Consider the following 6,906-nt stretch of genomic DNA (forward strand, 5'->3'; position numbering starts at 1 on the left):
TGGATGGCATTTGGGCCCGTGTGTTGCATGGCCCACATGTGGGTGAACCAAAGTAAAACGACACTCAGTAGCGGGAGACGTTTTGATGACCTCGGAGGAGCCAGAACCAGTAGTGTATCCACTGTACTAGTAGTAATTGTTTTTCTAGCACTACAAAAAGAAGACACATATGTGACATTTTGGGCCGAATGAATATTTTTTCTATCATACTTATGACACTTCTATGATGATAATTGTGACAAAACCTGGTATCATCATAGATGTGGTGGGCTCCTACTTCTATGACAAAAAATCATGACAGAAAATGGGATTTTCTTCCTGGGCGGGACGGAGACGCGGCTGCATGACATTCTTTGGGTCGTCCATGATGGAAAAACCATGGTAGAAGCGAGGGCGAGGAAAATATCGGGGTGTTCCCGGTTACGGTGGGTGGTCGGGGACGAGCGATGCATGGAGATTTGTGTGTTTCTCTCGAACACGCACGCGCGTGGGTGCTAGGCGTTGGGCTATAACTGAACCCGAGCGAGGCGTTCGCCTACTGAACCCGAGCGATTGCAGTGCAGTCTACGCGTTACTGAACCCGAGCGATCGATCGATGGCTGTTAACTAAACCCAATCGAGCGATTCCTTCGCTACTGCTGCTAACTGAAGCTGATCAATGCTGCCTCTGGATGAACAGTGAGCATTGCTGGGGGGTTTGGATGAACAGTTCCCAGTGGGGGTGGATGAACAGGACCGCGTGGTGTTGCGTTTGGATGAACAGGACCCCGATCGATCGAGCCGGTTGGGGCTGGATGAACAGGACCACCCCGTGGAGGGATGGATGAATAGTAGACGGTGGAGGGCTAGATGAATAGTATCCCATGGTGGGGTGGTTGAACAGGAGCCCGTGTGGAGAGGGCTGGTTGAACAATAGCTAGTGGAGTAGCGCTTGTGGAGGCTGGATGAACAGGAGCCCGTGGATGAACAGTCGTAGGTGGAGGCCGGAGGAGGTCGACGGTGGATGAACAGTAGCCCGTGGAGGCTGGAGGGGGTTGACGGTGGAGATGAACAGTATCCCGTGGAGTCCCGTTTTGCGGTACGCCACACGCCTCCCGATGAACTGGACCCCCATTTCGACCATAGCGCTCCAACACAAGTTCGTTTCCTCCGTTTTGCAGTACGCCACACGCATCCCAATCAATAGGACCCCATTTTGACCGTAGGAGGTCCGTTTCCTCCATTTTGCAGTACACCAAACCCCTCCCGATGAACAGGATCCCGTTTCGAACGTGGCCGGTCGAACACAAGGCCGTTTCCTCTATCAGGTGGAGGAATAATTATTTTGCGCATAATAAGGAGGCACTTCCTTGAGGCTACAGTGGACCCAGCTGCCAGCCTCTCCACGTACAGTACTCTTCCGATGGAAGTCGGTCGTTGACCACATTGACCACGCCGCGCCGAGAGCACGACGGCGGTGGACGACGGTGAGGCCTAGGAAGGGGACGACGCGGAGCCGGGGTAGACGCGGTAGTGGATACCCACGCGGAGAGGAGTATGAGGGTTCACTGGTTCGGCTGCGGTGTGAGGCTGCTGTCGCCACAGAATAATAGGGGTGTGGGCAAGTGGAGGGATGGCCTGGCCAGCAATGGGACTACTAGGGGGCGGTGAGGCCTCCGCGGCAGCTCAACCGGCCATGGGAGGCAGGAGCAGGCGACACGACTGGGGCTGCTTTGGGCGGCTGGAGCAAGAAGACAAGAGGTTGAAGAAGCACGACGGTCGCTGGATGGACATCATACGGTCACTGCAGCTAGAATCATTTATATTGACTAAGTTGACAAAGCCCTTGGTACGCGTCAACTTAGTAGGCCCACAGGTCAGCTTCCGAAACGGTGTGCCCCAGATGTCAGGTGGAGGAATCATTTTTTGGGCGGGTGAAGCTAGAATATCCGAAATTGAAGAAGAAGCACGACATCCGTTGGATGGATATCCAACGGCCACTGCTGCTAGAACCGTGTGTTGACTATAAGTTGACAAAGCCTTGCATACGCGTCAACTCTTTTTTTGAGGGGCTGCGTCAACTTAGTAAGGCCACAAGTGTGTGGAAGAGAACTTATAGCCCATTTGAGATTTGTAAGAATGTGCAACCAATTTTTGAATTCTAATGGAATTACTACAACCCATTTATAGTTTGTTAAAAGTACAACCAATTTCAACCAACCGTTCAAAACAGAATTCAATAAAATTTCCCACATTTTGATGGGACCCAAAATATTTTTATCCCAAAATTTCTAGTCAGATTAAATACAATTTCAATATAAATTTATATTATGTAAAAATCCAACAAAACATTGCGCTCGCAACAATTAATGAAATTAAAATTTTCAATATCCAAAAATAATATTTTATAAAGTAATTACGTGTTTGGTTTATTTTTTATAGTTACTACGTAGTTTTTTATAATTACATCCCATTTATTATATCTTAAAAGCCCATTTTCTTGTTAAGCCTAATGCATCCCTCCTAGGAAAGATTTGCAGCCTAGCGGGGCGGAGAATAACAACTTGACCTTCCCTGGGTATTCCTAAAAAAAGTATAGCTGGGCTAGCCATTTTTATGTTGGAAAAAATTAATATCTGGGCTGGATATCTGGCCTGGGCTAGCCGGGCCACAGGCCGCCCAGTTAATACATGCAGCTATGTTTTCGTTGTTGTTCAGAGGAGAAAAATTCATATCTGGGCTAAACATCGCTCAAGAAAAACTTTGTAGTGCTCACACCTCAAAAACACAAATACTGCTCAAGCTGCTTGGTCCTAGCTGTCGGCCGCTTCTTGTGCAATTCTCTCATTTATTGACTACACAGGTTGACAATGGTGTGGGGCCATGATGTCAGGAAACCAGGAGGAAGCAAAAAAATTTATAGTTTTTTATACTAATAAGGAGGCACTTGCGTACGCGTGGCTATGGCACTGGTGGGTCCCCACTGTCATCCTCTCCAAGTAAAGTCATCTCCTCATCCTCATGTCCGTTGACCATGTTGACAACGTGAGACGGCGGTGCCACGACGAGCGCAACAACTCGAAGGACGACGGAGAGGGCCTCGCGGGCCCAGATGGTCTGATACAACGCCCGCTGCTCATTCGGGAAGCCAGGATCATAGGACCACTTGTCCGCGACGGCATTGTAGTTCGCTTGTTCACCGGTGCTCGTTGAGGAGACAGAGGTTGCAGCACAGGTCCTCCTGCGTTGGTAGCTCTTCCACCATTAGGGCGTCGAAGTGCGGCTGCACATGCTCTATGGTGAACACGACATGAACCGACTTGGACAGTGGGGCCGACTCGTGGTCGGAAGCTACGTTGTAACGCCCCGGACACACCCCCCCGGTGGTCGTTACTCGTGGCGGGATCTAGACTAGCCCCACAGAACAATACTAGTCTTTTCTGCGCACTTTGTCCTCACTCATGCGCACCCGGGACCAACTTCCCGGTCGGCCACCCATCCTGAAATTACTCCAAGCTAAGCACGCTTAACTTTGGAGTTCTTTCCGAATGGGCTCCCGAAAAAGAAGGAATTCCTTATTGATATGAGTAGTCTATCATCCCTAATAAGCCAGGCTATCACATACGTCCATCGTCTGATTGTCGTCGCTCAGCTCGACATGTCCGGCTACTAGACCGACCCACTGCCAAGCACGAGTCTGACTGCCCTGGCCCACCCAGACCGCCTCCCTCGCTCGCGCGCGGTTTCCGCCCGAAACGGTCAACGCCGCCCGCCCCGCTTCCCGGTGCAGGCGATTGCTCCGCCTTCAAACGACACAACTGTCGTCCGTCCATCCTTTTGCCGCCCACATTAATGATACGCGATTGCCGAGGCGGCTACTCCGGTGCCACACATCCGTCCCTCCGCCGCCCACCATTGCTATATAAGTTGTTGCGCCGGCCATAGCCGCAGTCATCCGCATCTGTTCCCTTTCTCCTGTCCACACCACTACTGCCCACCATGGCTTCCTCGCAGTCCAGCGCTCTTCGGGACGAGCGAACAACGGACCACAAGGAGATGGCAGCCATTCCTACCGACTGGCTGGCCGGCAGGCAACCGAAGGACGACGACATCCCAATGGAGAACATGGTAGTCGACGATCCGGTGTCAACCCCCTCCTCCGCGCCATCCTTCCCGGTGCATTGCACCATGACCATCGGTGAGGCCCGTGCCCAATATATGGACATGGTGAGGCAGAAGCGTGAGGAGCAGTTCCAGGAGGCGCATGCCGACGCTGCCTACAACCACCATCTCCTCCAGGAGCATCAGCAGGCGAAGGAGCAGATCGCCGCGGAGCGGGGTGATACGTCTCCATCGTATCTACTTTTCCAAACACTTGTGTCCTTGTTTTGGACTCTAACTTGCATGATTTGAATGGAACTAACCCAGACTGACGCTGTTTTCAGCAGAATTACCATGGTGTTATTTATGTGCAGGAACAAATGTTCTCGGAACGACCTGAAACTTCATGGAGCAACTTTTCAGAAAATATGAAATACCTGCAAAAGATGAAGGCCACGGGGCCCACCACCTCTCCACGAGGGTGGGGGCGCGCCCCCCTAACTCATGGGCCCCCTGTTGCCTCTCTAACTCCAACTCCATATATTGTGTTTCGGGGAGAGAAAAATCAGAGAGAAGAAATCATCGCGTTTTATGATACGGAGCCGCCGCCAAGCCCTAAAACCTCTTGGGAGGGCTGATCTGGAGTCCGTTTGGGGCTCCGGAGAGGGGAATCCGTCGCCATCGTCATCATCAACCATCCTCCATCGCCAATTTCATGATGCACACTGCCGTGCATGAGTAATTCCATTGTAGGCTTGTTGGACGGTGATGGGTTGGATAGGATATATCATGTAATCGAGTTAGTTTTGTTAGGGTTTGATCCCTAGCATCCACTATGTTCTGAGATTGATGTTGCTATGACTTTGCTATGCTTAATGCTTGTCAGTAGGGCCCAAGTGCCATGATTTCAGATATGAACCTATTATGTTTTCATCAATATATGAGTGTTCTTGATCCTATCTTGCAAGTCTATAGTCACCTATTATGTGTTATGATCCATTCACCCTGAAGTGACAATAATCGGGATACTTACCGGTGATGACCGTAGTTTGAGGAGTTCATGTATTCACTATGTGTTAATGCTTTGTTCCGGTTCTCTATTAAAAGGAGGCCTTAATATCCCTTAGTTTCCGTAAGGACCCTGCTGCCATGGGAGGGTAGGACAAAAGATGTTATGCAAGTTCTTTTCCATAAGCACGTATGACTATATTCGGAATACATGCCTACATTACATTGATGAACTTGAGCTAGTTATGTGTCACCCTAGGTTATGACTGTTACATGATGAACCGCATCCGGCATAATTCTCCATCACCGATCCATTGCCTACGAGCTTTCCATATATTGTTCTTCGCTTATTTACTTTCCCGTTGCTATTGATATCATCACTACAAAATACCAAAAAATTTACTTTTACTAATGTTACCTTTTGCTACCGTTACCACTACTATCATATTACTTTGCTACTAAATACGTTGCTGCAGATATTAAGTTTCCAGGTGTGGTTGAATTGACAACTCAAATGCTAATACTTGAGTGTATTATTTGGCTCCCCTTGTGTCGAATCAATAAATTTGGGTCGAATACTCTACCCTCGAAAACTGTTGCGATCCCCTATACTTGTGGGTTAACAAGACTATTTTCTGGCGCCGTTGCCGGGGAGCATAGCTTTATTCTTTGAGTCACATGGGATTTATATCTATTTATCATTATGAAGAACTTGAAATATCCAGGAACTAAGATTTATCCCTCAACTACGAGGGGAGGTAAGGAACTGCCATCTAGCTCTGCACTTGATACATCTTCTGTTTTGAGTAAGCTTGCGACACCTACACCTGCTTCTGCTATTCGTTCTGATATGTCGTATGTTATTAATGATGCCACTTCTGCTATGCATGATACTTATGATGAAACTACTTCTATGCTTGATACTACTGTGCCACTTGGTAAATTTCTTGATGAACAACTTGCTAGAGATAAAGAAATTGAAAATATTGAATCTAATGATACTGATGAAAGTGATGATGAAGAATCACTTGTTATTCCTAATGGTTATTGAGGGAGTCCTGGATTAGGGGGTGTTCGGTTAGCCGGACTATACCTTCAGCCGGACTCTTGTACTATGAAGATACAAGATTGAAGACTTCGTCCCGTGTCCGGGAGGGACTTTCCTTGGCGTGGAAGGCAAGCTTGGCGATACGGATATGTAGATCTCCTAGCATTGTAACAGACTCTATGTAACCATAACCCTATCCGATGTCTATATAAACCAGAGGGTTTTAGTCCATAGGACAACGTACACATCAACGATCATACCATAGGCTAGCTTCTAGGGTTTAGCCTCTTCGATCTCGTGGTAGATCTACTCTTGTACTACCCATATCATCAATATTAATCAAGCATGAGGTAGGGGTTTACCTCCATCGAGAGGGCCCGAACCTGGGTAAAACTTCGTGTCCGTTGTCTCCTGTTACCATCCGGCCTAGACGCATAGGTCGGGACCCCCTACCCGAGATCTGCCGGTTTTGACACCGACATTGGTGCTTTCATTGAGAGTTCCTCTGTGTCGTCACCATCAGGAAGGATGCCTCGCCCCATTTTTAAAGACGGCACCGTTGCTAAGGGAGCTTTGGCTGTCGGCCAAACCCTCCGGCTAGGTGGTTTTCCTATGACCGCCTGTTCGGCTTCTGCGCCGATGATGACCTCTCGAGCCATCAAAAACAATCTTCATGTCAGCTCGGAACTCGCCGAGCAGTTAGATCCAATGGAGCTCTCCTCCATAAACGAGCTCTTGGATCGCTTCGCCGCCCTGGGAGTCACCACGGA

This window comes from Triticum urartu, chromosome 3A (assembly GCF_056163025.1).
Source record: "Triticum urartu cultivar PI428250 chromosome 3A, HENAU_Tu73, whole genome shotgun sequence".
Classification (NCBI taxonomy): Eukaryota; Viridiplantae; Streptophyta; class Magnoliopsida; order Poales; family Poaceae; genus Triticum; species Triticum urartu.